Genomic DNA, 23550 nt, shown 5'->3' on the forward strand with positions numbered 1-23550 from the left:
CCAATCTACCGAACCTGCACGTCTTTGGACTGTGGGAGGAAACCGGAGCACCTGGAGGAAACCCACGCACACATGGGGAGAACGTGCAGACTCCGCACAGACAGTGACCCAGTGGGTAATTGAGCCTGGGACCCTGGTGCTGTGAAGCCACAGTGCTATCCACTTGTGCTACCGTGAGAGAGAGAGACAGACGGACAGAGAGAGGGAGATAGAGTGAGGGGGAGATAAAGAGAGACAGAGAGAGACAGAGTGAGAGAGGGAGACAAAGAGATGGCGCAATTTTCCAGCCTTGTTATGCTCTCTCTCGCTCTTGTGAAACGAGGCCAGTGAATGAAATGAAATGAAACGAAAATTGCTTATTGTCACAAGTAGACTTCAAATGAAGTTACTGCGAAAAGCCCCTGGTCGCCACATTCCGGCGCCTGTTCGGAGAGGCTGGTACGGGAATTGAACCCACGCTGCTGGCCTGCCTTGGTCTGCTTTAAAAGCCAGCTATTTAGCACTGTGCTAAACCAGCCTCTGACTAGTGGGAGAGGCCAAAAACAAGAACTGTGCCAGGTGGCAAACAATTTGCGATGCAACGGATCCTCTCCCTTCAGCGAAATCGGGATCTCGCTGTCGTGAGGCGAAAACCAATTATCACCACTTAAGCCCCATTTCCATACAATTAACAGGAGCGACCCCTTACGTTGTGGTCTCCCATCATTCAGCAGCCTCCCCAGAAAGTGGTCATGCCGGCACCGATTAGTACTTCTTTTCAAAAATGTGAACCTGGCAGAAGGGCTTCTGTGGGGTGCCTCGGAGGTGAGTAGCCATCTTTGTTCACAGACAAAGAGCCTGGGGATGCTGCGCTTGCCACCCCAGTGCTCAGTGGGGGGTGTGGGACCCTTGGCTGGGGGTGGGGGACCCTGCGCATGGGTGGACCACCATAGAAGGGTGGGGAGGCGCTGGGGGGCAACTGCTTGCGGCACCTCTATGCCAACCCCTGGATCATGTGTTCCCATTCCGTGGGCAGCCCTTGTCCCTGCTCCTCTGCCCCAACGGAATGTGATGCCTCTACACTATGCCTGAACACTGTGGGAGGAAAGACCGTACAGGCAGCAGCCAACATCCGAACACCCCGGGAGGTGGGACACAGCTCCGGGGACATGTCCATGGCCGGAGGGTGGGTGGATGCCAGGAGAGATGAGCCAAGGGCTCAGGGGTCAGTCTGCATTGCAGAAGAAAATGACAGAGGTATCATACGCCTTTGATTCCCCTGGCAGGCGTCCTCTGGGGCTCTGAGGCCGGAGGGCTCACTTGTCGGCGGCACATGTACAGCCGTGCTGCCCTGACCCGGGTGCTGGCTCTGAGGTGCGGCCTCATCAGAGGGGTGGAACTCGGGGAAATGGTGGGCACCGTTGTCACTCCTTGGGACGGGTCTGGGTTGCCATCCAATGCCCCCTCCTCCTCACTGGTGCCCATAGGGACCTGGGCTTCACCTTGGAATACAGGGGCAGCTGATTCAAGCCTCGGAAGCCCCTGCATTGTCTGACGACTCTGCCATCCCTAGCGGTTCCCCATTGTCCGCAACATCGTGTTAAAGCCATCGAATGTGCTCCCTCAGTGACTGAGACATGCTCTGTAGTCGTCAGCCATGTCCACCTGGACTGGGTAAAGCTCCGCAGCACCTCGGCCTTGCCCATCTGAGAATGGGGTATATCCCGCAGAAGCTCACCAAGGTCGGCCAGGTGCTGGGTGATATCCCCCACTGAGTCGGATATTCTGTCGAGACCCTCAACCATGGCCGTCATCGACTGCGACGCCATGGACACCTTCACTAATGATGCCCACGTGTGCACCAGGCTGTCCACTGCGGTCGCCACCCTGGAAGTGTTGGCCTCAGTGCAGTGCATTGCCGGCACCATCTCTGTACCCTTGGCCTCTGGGACTCCTCCAAGCTGCAATGGACATGCCGGAGTGACACTGACATTTCCCACTGAATGTCCTGGCTGCTCCCTATCGTCTCCATCAGTTCCAGGTAACTCTGTACCACAGGCTCAGCATCAGGCTGGGACCCAGCTGGGTCCTGGGATCCAGTAGCCCTCTGACTGCTGTATATCAGCTGCAGTGTGATGCTCACCAGATTGTGCCCCAGAAGCCTGTCCACTAACATTTCCCACCGAGATATGTGTATCTGCGCTGGTGGAGGGTGGGGTTGACAGCTATGCCACAACTATTAAGGTGGCATCCTCGGAGCTCTCCTCCGAGGTGTTCTCCTCGGAGTCGGGGGTGGATGTTCCCCAGGTGGGGGTGTCTACTCACTCGTGTTGCCCGGTGTAGGTCATTGACCTCCTTCCTGCACTGGGTGCCGGTCCTCCTGGTCACACTCCCAGCACTCACAGCGGCCGCCATCACATCCCAGGCCCCGCTGGCTTCCCTATGGCTCACCTTCCAGGACACTCAGGGAACAGGACATCTCTCTAAATTTACAGAAGAAAAATGACGCTCGACCTTGTTAGCGGAGGGCTGGCAAGCACGGTCCCAGCAAATCAGCTGGTGAGCCTTCATTTGCTATAAGAAATCCAGGAGGCCTTGTTAAATGGACCAATTATTGTTGAATTGTATTGCTGGCCTCGCGGGCTGAGTGCCAAGAAACTCTCAGAAAATCCCGCTCGTACAACACTTGGAAATCTTTCCAGAGATCGAGCCCAGAGAGAGGGATACAGAGAGAGAGAGAGACAGAGAGATTGGGGGAGACAGAGAGAGAGAGAGAGGGAGACAGAGAGAGAGTGGGAGAGAGAGAGAGAGAGAGAGGGAGACAGAGAGAGAGAGGGAGACAGAGAGCGAGGAAGACAAAGAGTGAGAGAGAGAGCTCTAGAGTCAGGGAAGGAGAGAAAGAAACAGACAGAGAGGGACAGAGAGAGATGAGAGAGATGGGGAGAAAGAGAGAGAGAATGAGAGAGGGGGAGACAGAGAGTGGAGAATGAGAGAGAGGGGGAGACAGAGGGAGAGAGAGAGACAGACAGAGATATAGAGAGAGACAGAGACATAAAGAGAGACAGAGAAAGGCAGAGAGAGAGATAGAGGGAGACAGAGAGAGATAGTGAGAGAGACAGTGAGAAAGAAAGAGAAACAGAGAAAAAGAGACAGAGGAAGAGACAGATAGAGAAAAACAGAGAGAGACTCAGAGACACAGAGAGATAGAGAGAGACAGAGAAAGAGAGAAATTGACAGATAGGGAGAGATAAAGAGAGAGAGAAACAGAGCAAGACAGGGAGAGAGAGACAGAAGTAGAGAGATAAATAGAGATAGAGAGAGACAGACAAAGAGAGACAGAAATGTTATATTCTTGTTGGATGGCCTGATTTATTACAGCTTTCACGTAAATCTATAAATGATTTATTAACATAAACTGTGGGTAAACTATACACAAAATAATAGATTAATAACAGTAAAATCATATACAAGCAACCCATCTCTTCAGCTCCCTACAGCTAGTCCGAGGTCAGCTGACTTTAACATTCACTTATATATTAGTGAGACTCCAATGGTCAGTCGGTGAACTGCGCCATAATCATGATATCACTACATCCCCTTTCCTTTGAAAGAATAAATTAATACATTATCATCAGTATATTTACATGTGATATCATGAGCCCATGAGTCTAACAGTATTAATTTTTTTCATGCTCAGGAACTACTGAACTATCTGACAGTTGATTCTGATGTAGAGTTGTCATCCATCACGTTGTTGTGAAAATCTCTGGTTTTCAAGAGTGCGCGACAATTTCTTCTGAAAACTAACCCTTCCTCAGTCTGTACAGGAGCAAGGTGAGACTTCTTTAAGTACAATGGCTTTTCCTGTCGTGTGGTTTTGGCAGGTTTAGAATTGCTTGGATTTTGTCCTCGTCAGGTTCAATGCCATGTGATGAGAGCTTGTCACCTAGGATGTGACCTCAGCTACTCCAAATTAGCACTTCTGCTTGTTGAGCTTCAGCCCATTTCTCCTGACGGTCATTAGAACTTTAAGGAACCTCGTATTATACTCTTCTATGGTTGAGCCGCAAACGATCATATCATCCACGCACACCTTCAATTATGTGCTCCATGGCATGGTGAAAAATTTCTGATGACGAAATTGTGTCAAACGGCATTCTCAGAAAGCAATTCCGTCAAAATAGCTTATTAAAAGTGCAGTACTTTGATTTGTTCCTCTGGCTTTAGTTGCCAGAAACCTCGAGATGTGTCAAGTTTCGTAAAGAATTGTGCACCAGGCATCTTGGGTGTGATTTCCTCACGCTTTGGTATTTGGTACTGTTCTCTTCTGTTATTCTCGTTAAGATCTTTGGGATTCATACATATGCAAATATCACCATTCTTTTTCTTTACACAAACCATGGAGTTTGCACAACCAAGTAAGTTCTTCCATCTTTCTGATTACTTTTAAATTTGCCATTCTTCTGTCTAGCTCCTTTTTGAGACAATCCCGAAGAGGTGCAGGTACTCTTCTTGGTGCCTGGATCACAGGTTTTGCATCTTCTTTGAGTTGCACCCTGTAGGTGAATGGTAGTGCACCAAAACACATCGCTGAATTTGCTGATAATGTTCTCAGGATCGTTAAGAGTGTTGATCCAATCCTTTGTGAATGCCAGATACCAACTGCACGCGACCAAATTCTGAACTGGGGTTGAGTTTAGAGTAATGATTCTAAGCAAACTGATTTTTTTTTCCTTTGCATCTGGAACAAAATTTGCCAAATGCTAGACACTGCCTTAATCTGTGCCTTTGACAACATCTTTTACACAGAAATACTTTGTCCTGATCTTTAACCTGTTTTTTGGTGTGCAAGGAGTTGCGGGAACTTTCCCTGCCTTTTTTAAAAGTTTCCTGCCCGATAGAATCTACCTCTTTAGTAGACAACAAGTTTAAAGGAATAAATGACCCAAAATTTAAAATGGCTTCTTAAAATGGTATGTTAAAAAATCCACATTTCAAGCATGACAGTAAAAATGCTGAATCCCCTGAGAAACATCAAGATAATGAGGCCAGACAGAGCAAGGACACATTTTGTTAATTTAAGTTTCTGGGCTATATTACCAGAAACAGTTTTCATGACAACGGATAAGGCTTCATGAGAAAGAAGTATTTCAATTGCCCCATATTAAAATTAGATGGACAGACATCTCAATCCAATTGAATTAACTGTAATTACTTTAACCCAATCATAGACAGAAAGGGGACAGAACATTAGCAATAGCAAACACCTCAAAAATAGGTGCCGATTATGAGCAAATATTCCGGAATCACCTTACTTAATTTCTGAAGCTACTTTCTGCACTTTCGCTTTGAGCCGCCATTTTGTTCATTTTCAACATTTCTGTATTGTGTATTCAATTAGAAGAAATCATAAAAGCTGTAATTGGTATTGAATTCAACTCAGTACTCTGTATTTGCTTGGACAAAACGAACTTTAAAAAGCTCTGTATTTGCAAGCAAACTGACCTGATCAAGAGACATCTGAAACTAACTGAATAAAAGACAATTTATTTCATGCATGAAGCTCAGTTTCAAGATCTGTCGAGTAACATATAAGTGCCGTGACACACAAGATATATTAACCAAAGTACAGACCTATCACCGCCTTTTTGTAAAAAGGGCAGCAACCGTTCCCTCAGCTAATTTTCATTCACACCAAACACAATCTGGTCCCGAATCATGCAACATTCCACCACAGAAAAATTACAGGTTTTAGCTTTTAACTTTAAATCAGTGATGAAATGATCGACTGAAATCTTTGATTACTTTTTTTAGTTTTTACTATCTTCATCGTTTGCAAATTTTTTTTGTTTTTAAATAATTTTTATTCAAATTTTCACAAAAAAGAAAACAATAACAGAAAATTCTAAGAACAAAAAGAACAGACCCCCCCCCCCCGTATATACAAAAGAGAAACAATAAATTAACGCCCGTCGTTGGCAAAAAACAGATATTCAACCCAAAACAAAAACAAAGAGACAACCCCCCCTCCCCACCCCCCGGGTTGCTGCTGCTGCTGACCTTTTGTTTTTACCGTTCTGCCAGGAGAGCTAGGAATGGTTGCCATCTCCTGAAAAACCCCTGCACTGACCACCTTAGGGCAAATTTCACCCTCTCCAATTTAATAAACCCTGCCATATTGATGACCCAGGTCTCCACGCTTGGGGGCCTCGCATCCCTCCACTGAAGAAGAATCCTCCGCCGGGCTACTAGGGACGCAAAGGCCAAAACACCGGCCTCTTTCACCTCCTGCACTCCCGGCTCCACTGCAACCCCAAATATTGCGAGTCCCCAGCCTGGATTGACCCTGGATCCTACCACCCTCGATACCGTCCTTGCTACACCCTTCCAAAATTCCCCCAGCGCTGGGCATGCCCAAAACATATGGGCATGATTTGCTGGGCTCCCTGAGCACCTAATACAACTGTCCTCGGTCCCACAAAACCGACTCATCGTTGTCCCGGTCATATGAGCCCTATGCAGTACCTTAAACTGTACGAGGCTAAGCATCGCACACGAAGAGGAGGAGTTCACCCTTTCTAGGGCATCCGCCCACGTCCCCGCCTCAATCTCCTCACCCAGCTCCTCCTCCCATTTATCTTTCAGCTCCTCCACCGAGGCCTCGTCTACCTCCTGCATCACCTGGTACACTTCCGAGATCCTCCCCTCTCCAACCCATACCCCCGAGAGCACCCTGTCCTGAAACCCCACGCGGCGGCAGCAGAGGGAACCTTGCCACCTGCCGCCTGACAAACGCCCTTACTTGCATGTACCTAAAGGTGTTCCCCAGGGGAAGCCCAAAATTCCCCTCCAGCTCACCCAGGCTCGCAAACTTCCCGTCTATGAACAGGACCCCCAGCCTCCTGACACCTGCCCTGTGCCAACTCAGGAACCCGCCATCAATTCTCCCCGGAACAAACCGGTGGTTCCCCTGTATCGGGGACCCCATCGAGCCCCCCCCCCCCCCCATGCCGCCTCCATTGCCCTAAAATCTTGAGGGTAGCTGCCACCACCGGGCTCGTGGTATACCTCGTCGGAGGGAGCGGTAGCGACGCCGTTACCAGCACGTCCAGGCTCGTGCCCACACAGGATGCCATCTCCATCCTCTTCCATACTTCCCCCTCCCCGTCTATTACCCACTTACGCACCATCGCTGCGTTGGCAGCCCAATAATACCCAGAGAGGTTGGGTAACGCCAGCCCCACCCCCATCCCTGCCCCGCTCCAAGAACACCCGTCTCACCCTTGGAGTCCCGTGTGCCCACACAAACCCCGTAATGCTCCTGTTAACCCGCCTGAAAAAGGCCTTCGGGATAAGGATGGGGAGGCACTGGAACAGGAACAGAAACCTCGGGGGCACCGTCATCTTGACTGACTGCACCCTACCCAAAGACAGCGGCAGCATGTCCCATCTCTTAAACTCCTCCTCCATTTGCTCCACCAGCTTTGTGAGATTTAGCTTATGCAAGGCCCCCAGCTCCTGGCCACCTGAACCCCCAAGTACCTGAAGCTCCTCTCCGCCCTTTTCAGTGGAAGCCTCCCAATCCCCCCCTCCTGGTCCCCCGGGAGTACCACAAACAGCTCGCTTTTCCCAAAGTTAAGCTTATACCCTGAGAAATCCCAAATTCCCAGAGAATCCCTATCACCACCAGCATTCCCCCCACCGGGTCCGTCACATACAACAATAGGTCGTCCGCATAGAGCGACACTTGGTGCTCCTCCCCACCCCGGACCAGCCCCCTCCAAACCCCCGACTCCCTCAGCGCCAGAGCCAGGGGTTCAATTGCCAGCGCAAAAGGTAGGGGGGACAGGGGACACCCCTGCCTCGTCCCTCGGTGTAGTCGAAAATACTCCAACCTCCTCTTATTCGTGGCCACACTCGCCATCGGGGCCTCATACAACAGCCTCACCCAACTGACAAACCCCTCCCCAAACCCGAACCTTTCCAGCACCCCCCACAAGTACCCCCACTCGACCCTATCAAAGGCCTTCTCCGCATCTAGTGCCACCACTATCTCCGCCTCCCCTTCCACCGCCGGCATCATAATAACGTTCAAGAGCCTCCGTATATTACTGTTCAGCTGCCTCCCCTTCACAAACCCCGTTTGATCCTCGTAGATAACCTGCGGCACACAATCCTCTATCCTCGTGGCTAAGATCTTTGCCAACAACCTGGCGTCCACATTCAGGAGTGAGATGGGCCTGTATGACCCACACTGCAGGGGAACCTTGTCTCGCTTAAGGATCAAGGAGATCAGCGCCCGAGACATCGTCAAGGGCAAGGGCAAGGGCAAGGACCCCCTCCCCATTGAAGGTCCTAACCAACAGGGGGCCCAGCAAGTCTGCATACGCCTTGTAAAATTCAACCGGGAACTCATCCGGCCCCGGCGCCTTACTCGACTGCATGTTCCCTATCCCTTTAACCAGCCCCTCAAGCTCAACTGGTGCCCCCAGACCCTCCACCCGTCCCTCCTCCACCCTCGGGAATCTCAGCCAGTCCAAAAAGCGCCCCATCTCCCCCTTCTCCGCCGGAGGTTCGGACCGATATAGTCTCTCATAAAAGTCCCTGAAGACCCCATTAATGTCTACCCCCCTCTGCACCACATTTCCTCCCCGGTCCTTAACTCCACCAATCTCCCTAGCCGCATCCCGCTTACGGAGCTGGTGTGCCAGCATCCTGCTCGCCTTCTCCCCATACTCATACACCGCACCCTGAGCCTTTCTCCATTGAGCCTCCGCCTTTCTGGTGGTCAACAAGTCGAACTCAGCCCGAAGGCTGCGCCGCTCCCTCAGAAATCCCTCCTCCAGGGCCTCCGCGTACCTCCTGTCCACCCTCACCATCTCTCCCACCAATCTCTCCCTTTCTCTCTGCTCCCCTCTCTCCCTGTGGGCCCAAATGGAGATCAACTCCATTGATCAACCCCGAACCACCGCCTTCAGTGCCTCCCAGACCTCCCCATTATCGTTGGCCTCCAGGTACCTCTCGATGCATCCTCGAACCCGCCCCCTCACATCCTCGTCCGCCAGCAGCCCCACCTCCAAGCGCCACAACGGGCGCTGGTCCCTCTCCTCCCCCAGCTCGAGGTCCACCCAATGCGGGACATGGTCAGAAATGGCTATCGCACAAAGAAATCGATCCGGGAGTAAGCCTTATGCGCATGGGAGAAATATGAAAATTCCCTGGCCCTTGGCCTCGCGAACCTCCAAGGATCCACCCCTCCCATCTGGTCCATAAACCCCCTCAGCACCTTAGCCGCCGCAGGTCTCCTACCCGTCCTGGAACTGGATCATGTTGAAATCCCCCCCCCATTGTCAGGCCCCCCACCTCCAAATCTGGAATCCGGCCCAACATACGCCGCATGAAACCCGCATCATCCCAATTCGGAGCGTATACATTGACCAGCACCACCCGCTCCCCTTGCAGCTTGCCGCTCACCATCACGTACCTCCCGCCGCTGTCTGCCACCACACTCGATGCCTCAAACGACACCCTCTTCCCCACAAGGATCGCCACCCCCCGGTTTTTTGCATCCAGCCCCAAATGAAACACTTGGCCCACCTACCCCTTCCTCAACCTAACCTGATCCGCCACCTTCAGGTGCGTCTCCTGAAGCATAGCCACGTCCGCCTTCAGCCATCTCAGGTGCGCGAACAGGCGGGACCGTTTGACCAGCCCATTCAGTCCCCTCACATTCCAGGTGACCAGCCGGATCGGAGGGCCACCTGCCCCCCTCCCCCGTCGACTAGCCATCACCCATCATGTGCCCGCGGCCCCCCGCTCAGCCCGTTCCCCACAGCGACAGACCCCCATCCCGACCCCCTCTGCACGCTCCAGCTCCTTCTTGGCCATTCCAGCAGCAACATGGTATCCCCCCTCTACCCCCCCCCCCCCCCACCCAACCCCCCCCCCCCCCCCCCCCCCCCCACACAAGCTAGGGCCCACCCTAGCTGCGTAACTCCGGTCATTGTACTTCCGTAAGTCAGCCGACTCCTGCTGACCCCGGATGCTCCCGCCACCCCAATTACCCTCCCCAGTGTCCCCCAACCATTCCCCCAATGCCGACCCTGCCCCCTGCTTCTCCAGCGTGGGAGAGAGGCCCGCGCCCCCATCCCAAGCCCCGCCCCCCGACCCAAAATGCGGGAAGACAGGCACATGACCCAACAGGGCCACGGACCCCACCCAAACCCGCAACCAGTGAAATAATAAAAATCCCAACATGATAAAAAACCAAAGTAAACATATAACAGTCCCAAAAAGCAGAAAAGAAAAGGCAAGACAGCAAAAACAAAAAACATCGTCCAATAGAACCAAAAAGAGCGAAAGGATATCAAGGAGGATAAAGCCTCTGGGCTGCGTACAACGTTCCCCAGCCCCCAGTCCACAGTTCAAGTCCAGCTTCTCTGCCTGGACAAAAGTCCAGGCCTCCTCCGGGGAGTCAAAATAAAGCTGGCAGTCTTTATAAGTGACCCACAGGTGTGCCGGCTGTAACAGGCCAAACTTGACCACCTTCTTGTGGAGCACTGCCTTCGCCCGGTTAAACCCAGCCCTTCTCTTCGCCACCTCCGCACTCCAGTCCTGGTAGATCCTGATCTCCGTATTCTCCCACTTACTCCTCTCCCTCTTCGCCCAACGAAGCACACACTCACGGTCGACCAAGCGTTGCAATCGGACCAGCACCGCCCTGGGTGGCCCGTTCAGCCCGGGCTTCCGCAGCCGCACCCGATGGGCACTCTCCAGCTCCAGGGGTCCCCGGAACGACCCCGCGCCCATCAGCGAGTTCAGCATCAGGACCACGTAGGCCCCCAAATCCGAACCTTCCAGCCCCTACGGGAGGCCCAAAATCCGCAGATTCTTCCGGCGGGAGCGGTTCTCCATCTCCTCCATCCTTGCCAACCATTCCTTGTGAAGAGCCTCGTGCGACTCCACGTTCACCGCCAGGCCGAGGAGTTCTCCGAAGCCTTCTGCTGCAGCTCCCGAATCTCCGCAGCCTGAGCCGTCTGAGTCGCCCCGAGCCTGTCCAGCGATGCCCTCAACGGCTCCATGATCTCAGCTTTTAGTTGCTGGAAGGAGCGCAGCAGCAGCTCCTGCTGCTCCATCGCCAACTGCTGCCACGCTGACGGTTCCCTGCCCGCCGCTATCTTGTCCTTTTTTCCGCGCACCTTCTTCTGCTGCAAAGTTGATTTTCTGGTCGCTCCACTTCTAGTCCAGCCCATCCACCGGCTGCCAAGCACAGAGGCTGCATTCCCACCCGGGGAAAAATCAAATCAGCGCCGTTGTGGGCCCTTAAAAGAGCCCTTGGTGAGATATTTTCCCAATTGTTCCCTCTGCTGTTAGAATTCAGCTTTCATAAAGGCCCTCGGGTCATCTTGAAGCCTTTAAACTCGCCCTTCCCCCACCTACATGCTGGAAGAGGCTTTTGTCTCTCTCCTGTAGCTCCAGCCAAATCTTTCACTGCTTCTACGGGTCTGGTAACCAAGAAACATACCATTCCTGGGGGAAAGTACTCCTCCAACATTCACCTATGCTTTTTCATAAAATTTCCACCCCCTATTGCTTAAAAAAGAGCTCTTTTCTGTAACCTTGGGCAGGAGCTGCCTTTTGTGTGCACTTACTCTCTGGTGCACACCAGAAGTCCCCCCATCGTTTGCAAATTTAAAAGTATTAAACACAGCAATTGATTCGGGCCCTGCCACTGTGGGGAGCATCGCTACCTTAAGCGAATCTGATTTATCAGTGAAATTTACTGCAGTAAGAAACAGATTAGTCTGCTGTTTAAACACACGCCAGTTGCTGTCCACATTACCATGAAATCTGAGATTCATTGGTGGGTTCAACAACTACATGTTGTAATTTTGGCAGTCTGCAAAGTCTTCAAATCTCCGTGGACCTTGTGGCAGGCTGACAGTTTTTTCTCAGTGTTTAATACCATCCAGTCCCGCTACCATGTAGTGTTCTTGTCAGATGGCCTGATTTATATTACAAGGACACTTTTAGCTAAAGCTATAAACAATTTCTTGACATTAACCGAGGGTCAACTACAGACAAAACAACAGATGAATAAGAGTATGATCAAACACAAACAACCTCTCTCTTCCAGCTCCCTGGTTAGTCTCAGGTCACCAGACTCTAACATTCACTAAAATACTGATGAGAATCCTAGTGGTCAGTCGGTATATTACAACAAAATCATATCACCACAAGAGAGTGGGTCAGAGTGCGAAGACAGGCAGAGAGAGAGAGAGAGAAAGAGAGACAGATGGAGAGAGACAGAAAGAAAGAGAGCCATACAGAGAGAGAGAGACAGTGAGAGACAGAGAGAGAGAGACAAGGAGAGAGACAGTGAGTGAGAGAGAGAGAGACAGCGAGAAACAGTGAGTGTGACAGAGAGGGAAATAGGCAGAGGGAGAGACATACAGAGAGGGACATAGTGACAGAGAGAGAAATAGTGAGAATGACAGAGAGAGAGACAGAGAGAGACGGAGAGTGCGAGACAGGCAGAGGGAGCGAGAGACAGACAGACAAAGAGACAGAAAGAGAGAGAGAGAAAGAGAGAGGGAGAGACAGAGAAAGACAGACAGAGTGAGTCAGAGAGAGAGAGAGAGAAAGAGACAGAGAGTGAGACAGGGATAGAAAGACAGTGAGAGAGTGACAGAGAGTGAGAGCCAGAGAGAGAGAAGGAGAGAGAGAAAGAGAGATGTAGAGACAGAGAGAGGGCGATATAGAGAGAGAGAGACAGAGAAAGAGATAGCGAGAGAGAGAGAGACATAGTGAGAGTGACATAGTGAGAGTGACAGAGAGTGACATAGTGAGAATGACAGAGAGAGAGTGAAATAGCGAGAGAGACAGAGATCGACATAGTGAGAGTGACAGAGAGACATAGTGAGAGTGACAGAGGGAGAGACAGAGAGAGAGACAGAGAGTGTGAGACAGGCAGAGGGAGAGAGAGACAGACAGACAGAGAGAAAGAAAGAGAGAGGGAGAGGCAGAAAGAGAGCAGGAGAGACAGTGAGAGAGACAGAAAGAGATAGACAGTGAGTCAGAGAGAGAGAGAGACAGAGAAAGAGACAAAGAGAGAGACAGGGAGAGAGACATAGTGAGAGAGTGATAGAGAGCGAGAGCCATAGAGAGAGAGAAAGAGAGAGAGAGATGTAGAGACAGAGAGAGGGAGATATACAGAGAGAGAGACAGAGAGATAACCACTGTAGATATGCGTATTTGCAGTAGGGGGTTGTCTGACCGTACCTGTAATACAGGTTCCTCCGGTAAGCCCCTGCCGGCTAGCTCTGCCCACAGGGAGCTTGTGTATAAATATGCGTGTGAGTCACTCAGATCCTATTCTACAGTTGCAGCCGGAGGAATAGCATCACACAGCAATAAAGCCTCGATTGTACATGTCTCTCGTCTTTGAGTGCAATTGTTAGCGTCACAATTTATTGCTGTGTGATTTTCCGTACACCATGGACATGAGGATCAAGCCTGACTGTCTGCAGCTGAATCCGCCAGTCGCCTCACGCCAGGAATGACTTAGTTCACAGGCTTGCAGTCTTCGAGGCCTACATCTCTTCAGCGGACCCTCTCCCGACGGAGGCTCAAAAAAAACAACTCCTGTACTCAAGACTTAGCTCCAGTGTCTTTCCGCTAATTCGAGATGCGCCTGACTACACCAGAGCTATGGAACTACTCAAGGAGAACTATGCACAGTCAACGAACACCCTGTTTGCGAGACATCTACTCTCTACCTGCGTCCAGCAGCCGGGTGAGTCGATTGAGGACTTCTGGAGGTCCCTTATACCTCTGGTACGAGACTGCGACTGCCGGGCCCTCACAGCCACAGAACACTCTGATTTACTCATGGGCGATGCCTTTGTTCCAGGCACTGCATCGGACCCCATCCGGCAATGACTGCTGGAAGGGGCCGCCCTTGACCTCGCGGCCACAAAGACTCTGGCGCTTTCCATGACAGCCGCCTCCCGTAGTGCGCGATCTTACTCCGCTAGCCACTCGGCCCACCGTCCTACCCCTCGTGGACCTTGCAAATGGCCCCCCAGGCCCACCCGTCCTACCCTAGTGGACCCCGCAACCGGCTCCCCCAGCAGCCGCCCCTGCGCACTACGCCTGCACTGCTCGCCGCACCGCGCTCCCTGGGGGTCCCCGCTGTTACTTCTGCGGTCAGCAGAAGCACCCACGCCAACGCTGCCCAGCCTGCACCGCGACCTGCAAAGCTTGTGGCAAGAAAGGCCACTTTGCAGCGGTGTGTCAGTCGTGGACGGTTGCCGCTATCGCGCCCCCTCTCGCCTCAGCCGATCGCACAATAGGCCCTGCCGTCCGCTTCCCCCGACCCTACGTGCGATCAGTGGGCACCGCCATCGTTCGGCGCCCCCGCAACGTGCGCTCCATGGGCGCCGCCATCTTCATCCCCCACCACCATGTGCGTTCCATGGGCGCCGCCATCTTGTCCCGACCCCACAACGTGCGCTCCATGGGCACCGCCATTTTGTCCGCCGCCATTTTCTCCCACACAGGTACTACAGATGCCGCCATTTTGTCCTCCACCCGGGACGGGGCCACGGGACACGGGTCGGTACCGCTCCTCGTCGGACTCATCTGACTCGACTGCCGATCGCCCGCTACTCGCCTCCGTTACGCTCGACCAGTCGCGTCCTCGCAACCTGGCACCCTCTTCCACAACGGTGCTGGTCAACGACCACGTGACCTCCTGCCTCATCGACTCCGGGTGCACCGAGAGCTTCGTCCACCCGGACACGGTAAGGCGCTATTCCCTTGCGGTCCATCCCGCCAACCGGCAGATCTCTCTTGCCTCCGGTTCCCACTCTGTCCCGATCCGGGGTTTCTGCCTGGTTAAACTTACTGTACAGGGTATGGAATTCGACCGTTTCCGTCTGTATATTCTCCCCAACCTCTGCGCGTCACTCTTACTAGGCCTGGATTTCCAGTGCAATCTCCAGAGCCTCACCCTCAAATTCGGCGGACCCCTACCTCCCCTCACCGTTTGCGACCTCGCGACCCTCAAGGTCGAGCCTCCCTCCCTCTTTGCCAATCTGACTGCAGATTGCAATCCCGTCGCCACCAGGAGCAGATGGTACAGCACCCAGGACAAGGCCTTCATCAGGTCCGAAGTCCAGTGGCAGCTTCGGGAGGGTATCATCGAGGCCAGCAACAGCCCTTGGAGAGTCCAGGTGGTAGTGGTTAAGACCGGGGAGAAGCACAGGATGGTCATGGACTACAGCCAGACCATCAACCGGTACACGCAGCTCGACGCGTACCCCCTCCCCCGCATTTCTGATATGGTCAATCAGATTGCACAGTACCGGGTCTTCTCTAAATTGACCTGAAATCCGCCTACCACCAGCTCCCCATCCATAAATCGGTCCGTCCCTACACTGATTTTGAGGCAGATGGTCATCTGTACCAATTTCTTTGGGTTCCCTTCAGCGTCACGAATGGAGTCTCGGTATTCCAATGAGAAATGGACCATATGGTTGACCGGTAGGGACTGCAGGCCACCTTCCCGTACCTCGACAATGTCACCATCAGCGGCCATGACCAGCAGGACCATGATGCCAACCTTTCTAAATTCCTCCACACCGCATCTCTCCTTAATCTCACCTACAACAAGGAGAAGTGCTTGTTCCGCACAGGCCACTTAGCCATCCTCGGCTACGTAGTCCAAAACGGACTACTGGGGCCCGACCCCGACCGCATGCGCCCTCTCATGGAGCTTCCACTCCCCCACTGCCCCAAGGCCCTCAAACACTGCCTGGGGTTCTTTTCTTATTACGCCCAGTGGGTCCCACAATACGCAGACAAGGCCCGCCCACTTATCCAGTCCACACATTTTCCCCTCACGGCCGAGGCACAACAGGCCTTCGCCCGCATTCGATCTGACATAGCCAAGGCCGGGATGCATGCAGTGGATGAGACACTGCCTTTCCAAGTAGAAAGCGACGCGTCAGATGTCGCCCTTGCCGCCACGCTGAATCAGGCAGGCAGACCCGTGGCATTCTTTTCACGCACCCTCCACGCCTCCGAAATTCGACATTCCTCTGTTGAAAAGGAGGCCCAGGCAATCGTTGAAGCGGTGCGGTACTGGAGGCATTACCTGGCCGGCAGGAGATTCACTCTCCTCACTGACCAACGGTCGGTAGCCTTCATGTTCAACAACACGCAGCGGGGCAAGATCAATAATGAGAAAATCTTGCGGTGGAGAATCGAGCTCTCCACCTTTAACTACGAGATCTTGTATCGCCCCGTCAAGCTCAACGAGCCCCCAGACGCCCTCTCCCGAGGTACATGTGCCAGCGCACAAGTGAACCAGCTCCGTGCCTTGCACGACAGCCTTTGCCATCCGGGGGTCACTCGCTTGTACTATCTGATCAAAGCCCGCAATCTGCCCTACTCCGTCGAGGAAGTACGGACAGTCACCAGAGACTGCCAGGTCTGTGCCGAGTGCAAGCCGCAGTTCTACCGGCCAGATCGCGCGCGCCTGGTGAAAGCGTCCCGCCCCTTTGAACGCCTCAGCGTGGACTTCAAAGGGTCCCTCCCCTCCACCGACCGCAACATCTACATCCTTAGTGTGGTCAATTAATTTTCTAGGTTCCCCTACGCCATCCCATGCCCGGATATGACGTCTGCCACCGTCATCAAGGCCCTGGATTCCATTTTCGCGCTGTTCGGTTTCCCCGACGACATCCACAGTGACAGGGGATCCTCGTTCATGAGCGATGAGCTGCGTCATTTCCTGCTCAGCAGAGGTATCGCCTCCAGCAGGACGACCAGCTACAACCCCCGGGGAAACGGACAGGTAGAGAGGGAGAACGGGACGGTATGGAGGGCCGTCCAGCTGGCCCTACGGTCCAGGAACCTCCCAGCCGCTCGCTGGCAGCAGGTCCTCCCTGATGCGCTCCATTCCATTAGGTTACTACTGTGCACCGCAACTAACAGTACACCCCATGAACGTGTTTTTGCCTTCCCTAGGAAGTCGACATCCGGGGTGTCGCTCCCGACTTGGCTCACGACTCCGGGCCCAGTCCTTCTCCGTAGGCATGTCCGGCAACACAAGGCGGAACCCCTGGTGGACAAAGTACGCCTTCTCCACGCCAACCCTCAGTATGCCTACGTGGAGTTCCCCGACGTACCCCAGGACACAGTCTCACTCCGAGAAAGAGACAGAGCGAGAGAGAGAGAGACATAATTGGAGGGAAAAGAGATTGAGAGAGAGAGAGAGAGAGACAAAGTGAGAGTGAAAGAGAGTTACATAGTGTGACTGACAGAGAGAGATACATAATGTGAGTGACAGAGAGACATAGTGTGAGTGGTAGAGAGACAGTCATAGTGAAAGTGACATAGTGAGAGTGACAGAGAGAGAGAAACAGCGAGAGTGACAAAGAGAGAGAGAGACAAAGTGAGAGTGACGGAGAGAGAGACATAATGAGAGACAGAGAGAGAGAGAGACATAGTGAGAGTGACAGACAGAGAGAGACATTGAGAGTGACAGAGAGAGACATAGTGAGAGTGACAAAGAGACAGTCATAGTGAGAGTGACAGAGAGAGAATGAAATAGCGAGACAGAGAGACACAAAGTGAGGGTGACAGAGAGAGAGCCATAATGAGACAGACAGAGAGAGAGAGAGAAATAGTGAGAGTGACAGACAGAGAGAGACAAAGTGAGAGTGACAGAGAGAGACAGTGAGAGTGACAGAGAGAGGGACATAGTGAGAGTGAGAGAGTAAATAGAGATATGTAGAGACAGAGAGGGAGATATACACAGAGAGAGACAGAGAAAGAGACAGAGAGAGCGAGAGAGAGAAACATAGTTGGAGGGAAAGAGAGAGAGAGAGAGAGAGAAAATGAGAGTGACAGAGAGATATATAGTGAGAGTGACAGAGAGAGATACATAATGTGAGTGACAGAGAGACGTAGTGTGAGTGGTAGAGAGACAGTCATAGTGAGAGTGACATAGTGAGTGACAGAGAGAGACATAGTGAGAATGAGAGAGAAAGTGAAATAGTGAGAGAGACAGACATAGTGAGAGTAACAGAGAGAGAGACATAGTGAGAGTGACAAAGAGAGAGTGAAATAGTGAGAGAGACAGAGAGAGACAAATTCAGAGTGACAGAGAGAGAGACATAGTGAGAGAGGCAGAGAGAGAGAAAGACATAGTGAGAGTGACAGAGAGACAGTCATAGTGAGAGTGACAGAGAGAGACAGTGAGAGTGACAGAGAGAGACAGACAGAGTGAGTCAGAGAGAGAGACAGAGAAAGAGACAAATAGAGAGTGACAGGGAGAAAGACATAGTGAGAGAGTGACAGAGAGCGAGAGCCATAGAGAGAAAGAAAGAGAGAGATTGAGAGACAGAGAGAGGGAGATATACAGAGAGAGAGAGAGAGAAAGAGACAGAGAGAGAGAGAGACATAGTTGGAGGGAAAGAGAGAGAGAGAGAGAGACAAAGTGAGAGTGACAGAGAGATACGTAGTGAGAGTGACGGAGAGAGATACATAATGTGTGACAGAGAGACATAGTGTGAGTGGTAGAGAGACAGTCATAGTGAGAGTGACATAGTGAGTGACAGAGAGAGACATAGTGAGAATGACGGAGAGAGAGTGAAATAGTGAGACAGACAGGGAGACATAGTGAGAGTGACAGAGAGAGAGACAAAGTGAGAGTGACAGAGAGAGAGAGACATAATGAGAGACAGAGAGAGAGAGAGAGCGAGAGACATAGTGAGAGTGACAGACAGAGAGAGACAGTGAGAGTGACAGAGAGAGATACATAGTGAGAGTGACAGACAGAGACATAGTGAGAGTGACAGAGAGCGACATAGTGAGAGTGAAAAAGAGAGACATAGTGAGAGTGACAGAGAGCGACATAGTGAGAGTGACAGAGACATAGTGAGAGTGACAGAGAGACAGTCATAGCGAGAGTGACAGACAGAGACATAGTGAGAGTGACAGAGAGAGAGACATAGTGAGTGAAAAAGACAGACATAGTGAGAGTGAAAGAGAGAGAGACATAGTGAGAGTGAAAAAGACAGACATAGTGAGAGTGAAAGAGAGAGAGACATAGTGAGAGTGACAGAGAGAGATAGTGAGAGTGACAAAGAGAGAGACATAGTGAGTGGCAGAGAGAGACATAGTGAGAGTGACGGAGAGAGAGAGAGAGACAGAGAGAAAGACAGAGAGGTATGGTGAAAGTGACAGAGAGAGAGAGATACAGTGAGAGAGAGAGAGACGGTGAGAGAGAGACACAGAGAGAGAGAGGCACAGAGAGAGAGGCACAGAGAGAGAGAGACAGAGAGAGAGAGATGTAGTGAGTGTGAGAGAGACAGAGAGACTTGGTTGAGAGTGACAGAGACAGTGAGAGAGAGAGACAGAGGGAGAGACATAGTTGGAGAGATAGAGAGAGATATAGTGAGAAAGACAGAGATATAGTGAGAGTGACAGAGAGTAATAAACATAGTGAGAGTGACAGAGAGAAAGACATAGTGAGAGGGGCAGAGGGGGAGAGAGAGAGACAGAGAGACATAGTGAGAGTGGCAGATAGAGAGTGGGAATGACAGAGAGAAAATAGACAGTGAGAGTGGCAGAGAGGGGTTGACTGAGAGATTGAGGGAGGCACACACAGAGACAGTGAGAGGTAGACACAGTGAGAGTGATAGAGGTAGAGAGGGATAGAGATAGGGAGAATGATAGAGAGAGAGTGACGGAGAGACATGGTGAGAGTGACAGATAGTAAGGGACAGAGAGAGATGGATATAGTGAGAGTGAGAGATGGAGAGAGTGAAATACTTATAGTGAGAGTGGCAGAGAGATAGAGAGGGAGACATCGTGAGGTTGGCAGAGAGAGAGGGAGAGACAGAGAGAGAAACAGTGAGTGCGACACAGAGCGAGATAGACAGAGTGAGAGTGACAGAGAGAGAGGGAAGCACTGTGTGATTAACAGAGAGCGATAGAGACTTTGTGAGAGAGAAAGTTATGTTAAATGTGTATAAAACACCAGTTCAGCTCCTGCTGGAGCCTCGTGTCCAGTTCTGGGAGCCACACTGGGGGAAAGATGTGAGGATATTAGAGAGAGTGCAGAGAAGATTCACGAGAATGGTTCCAGGAATGAGGAACCTCCATTATGAAAATGGTTTGGAGAGGGTTGGGACTGTTCTCCCTGGGGAGAAGGTTGAGAGGAGATTCAATTGAAATAACGAGCGAGGGGGGAGGTTCTATAAAGAGTCGAAGGGTGAGAAACAATTCCCACTGGGGTAAGGAGTAAGACAAGAGGGGACACTGCTTGAAGGAGAGCAGGTAAGTTCAGGGTGGGGTGTAACCTTCCAGGGACGCTGATCCCAATCCACACCGTTACTCACTGGGTCGACATTCGATTGGACTTTGATATTCTGTGTCCGTCAGAATCTTCAAACCCATGTCCTGTTGCGAAGGTGAGACAGAATAATAGGTGATGTCAGAAACAGGGTCACTATCTGGATTGCCTATACCTCTATTCCCTCCCCTACCATAATTCCCCCAATCATTCATCCCGCTGTACTCCATTCCTCGCTCAATCTCCTTGCATTGAACACTCGTTAACTCTCTCCGTCCTTCAGTTCTTCCAGCTGGGCATTCCCCCCCCCCCCCCCCCCCTATTCATTTATCCATCACTCCCATCATTCTCTCATTCTGACCTTATCCAGCAATACTTCGATTAATCCATTTCTCTCACTCCCTCAACATCTCTCTCTCGCCTTCCTCCACTCTCTCCCTCACCCTCTCTATATCTCTCTCTCTCTACCCTCTCCCTCTTTTTGGCTCTGTCTTTCCCTCTCTCTCCCCCTTCTCTCTTTCTCTCTCTCCCTTCCTTCCTCTCTGTCTCTCCATCCTCTTCTCTTTCTCAGTCTCTGTCTCTCTCCTCTTTCCCCCTCTATCCCCTTCCTCTTCTTTCAATCTCTCTCTTTCTTTCTACCTCTCCCCTTCCCTCCATCTTTCCCTCTGTTTTCTCTTAGTTTTATTTTAATTTAGAGTACCCATGTTATGATCAGGCACTAGGCTAATAAATGAATCCGTATACGACAGAACATTTAGTTCAAGACTAGTTATTTAATGTTGAATAAACTGTGGGTAAACTAAACTATTGCTAACCAAACTGTGGATACTTTAACCATGCGACTAACAGCTCCTGTAACTCTCACCAAGACTGGCTCTGTCTGGTTCCAGTGTCCTGTTCCTCTTGCATGACACCTAGCGGTCGGAGGCTATATACACTTGTGACATACACTGCTACATACACTGTTTTATATACACTGTTACTGCATATCATTTCATACCCTTTACTTGAGATTTTTAAAACATACTGCCCATCATTTCTGTAAACAATATGCATGATATGAGTAAGAATGTATTTGATACAATTCACAAATTTTATTGTCCAATCACAGATTCAACCACTCTGGTTTTTTTTAATCTTCCTTGTCAATCTTCTCAAACTTGGTATGCTTGGTGAACCTCCGTTACTACTTTGAACATCTGTCGATGTATCTGATAAGGTAGTGTCACTGTTTTGAATGTCGTTCTGTATATTCAAGTCTGACTCTTCCAATTTTTGTGTTGGTTCAGGTTGATAGAAGTCTTCACTAACACCATTGTCTTGCTGTTCTTGAGCAGGTTTTTTTATTTTCAATCATGCCCGACGATTTCTTCTCAAAATCTGTCCTTGTTCTGCCATTATCGTGTATGATCTTGGAACTGCCTCTTGTAGTACGTTTCTAGACCGTCCATCAGAATTCTCAATCCTTACAACATCGCTTGGTAACAAAGGTTTAAGATTCCTGGTTGTTCTATCACAGTATACCTTGTTTTTGCTTCTGAGATTCCAGCTTACATCTGAAGTTTTTGTTTTGCCTTGTCTTTGTAGTGAAATGGCAATGTGGTACATAGCTCGCAATTCATCAGTAACTCTGCAGCTGACAAACCACTTAAAGGTGAAGTTCTAGAACTCAATAGAGCTAGATATGGATCAGTTTTGCTGCCCATAGCCTTTTTTAATAGCTGCTTTATTACTCTAACTCCCTTCTCTGCTTTACCATTCGATTGTGGGTATAATGGACTTGAAGTAATGTGTTCAAAATCATATTGCATCGCAAACGCTTTTTATTCATGCAATGAAGACATGGACCATTATCACTCACCACAGTTTTAGGTATGCCATGTTTTGCAACGGTCATTTTGGTATGCATTATCACACGGTCATTTTGGTATGCATTGCCGAAGAACTTGACAGAAGGGCTATTTCTTGAAAATTCGAATAATAGTCAACGACTATCAGATATTCCTTGCCATTGAGGTAGAATAAATCCATCCAACTTTTTGCCACGGAGATGGTGGTATTTCAGCTATGTTTATTGGTTCTTTCGCTTGCCGATGCTAAAACTTTTGACACGTTTCACATTTCTTCATCATGTCTTGTGTATCCGTTTTTACACTAGGTCAATACACAGTATCTCTGGCTCTCTGTTTGCACTTCTCAATCCCGAGGTGACCCTCATGAATTCATTTCAGCATATCGTTGCGTAGAGACTGCGGAATCACAATTCTTTCTTGCCTTAATAGTTGTCCATTTACTCCACTTAGCTCAGATCTGATTTCATGATACTTTGTGCATGAATCTTTAGGCCAACCATTGTTAAGGTTTTATATTACCTTCTGTAACACCTCATCTTTTGCTGTTTCTTCGTCAATTTGTTTTGACTTTGCGTCTGATACTGGCAGTGCATCAGTGATCATGTCTATGTGAGCCAGTACATCTTCTCCAGTTGAGCTGACATTGTGTGGCGTTGGAGCTCTGGAGAAAGCATCGGCTACCACTATGTTTCCCAGGTAGGTATATCAACTCAAAGTCGTATCTTTGAAACTTCATCATGAGATGCTGTATTCGTGGAGACATTTTGTTGAGATTCTTTTTAATGATTGCAACCAGTGGCCAATGACCTGTCTCAACAGTAAAAGTGGGTTGGCCATATGGAATTTTTCCAAGCCAACTACTAGTCCTAGGCATTCTTTTTCAATCTGTGCATATCTTCACTCAGACTCCGTCATTGACCGCGAAGCATATGCCACAGGTTTCAAGTTGTTTCCATCTTCTTCCATTTGCCCATCTTCTTCCATCTGCCGTGCGGGCAGCATGATAGCACAGTGGTTAGCACAGTTGCTTCACAGCTCCAGGGTCCTAGTTTGGATTCCCAGCTTGGGTCACTGTCTGTGCAACTCTGCCTTGAGACTGTCACGCAATGGTGCTGGAACTCTTCGAGGAGCGTGTATCACCAGTTGAGCATCCTCTCATAATTATATTTTATATGTGAAAGGCAGGACACCAAAGCCATTGAATATTTCCAGAAAGGCCTGTACAATGGACTCCACTGAACCACTGTATGTACTCAGTGCACAGTCAGTGCTATTGACACTTCACACCAATTCCAGTGCCACACATTCTTCATCACCCAATAATGGTTCATGACCTTCAGCAACATATTG

The 23550-nt window shown here is 50.6% G+C and overlaps 1 protein-coding gene across 3 annotated transcripts in view; it reads right to left on the reverse strand.

The window, feature by feature from the left end:
- Positions 1-23550, reverse strand: part of LOC119979763 (alpha-2-macroglobulin-like) — a 412459-nt gene that overhangs the window by 98050 nt on the left and 290859 nt on the right. For all 3 annotated transcript variants that reach the window (XM_038822394.1, XM_038822396.1, XM_038822395.1), the window contains one exon: positions 20394-20454. The gene's annotated coding sequence lies outside the window, so the exon portion shown is untranslated. The remainder of the gene's footprint in view (positions 1-20393; positions 20455-23550) is intronic.

This window comes from Scyliorhinus canicula, chromosome 16 (genome assembly GCF_902713615.1).
Source record: "Scyliorhinus canicula chromosome 16, sScyCan1.1, whole genome shotgun sequence".
Classification (NCBI taxonomy): domain Eukaryota; kingdom Metazoa; phylum Chordata; class Chondrichthyes; order Carcharhiniformes; family Scyliorhinidae; genus Scyliorhinus; species Scyliorhinus canicula.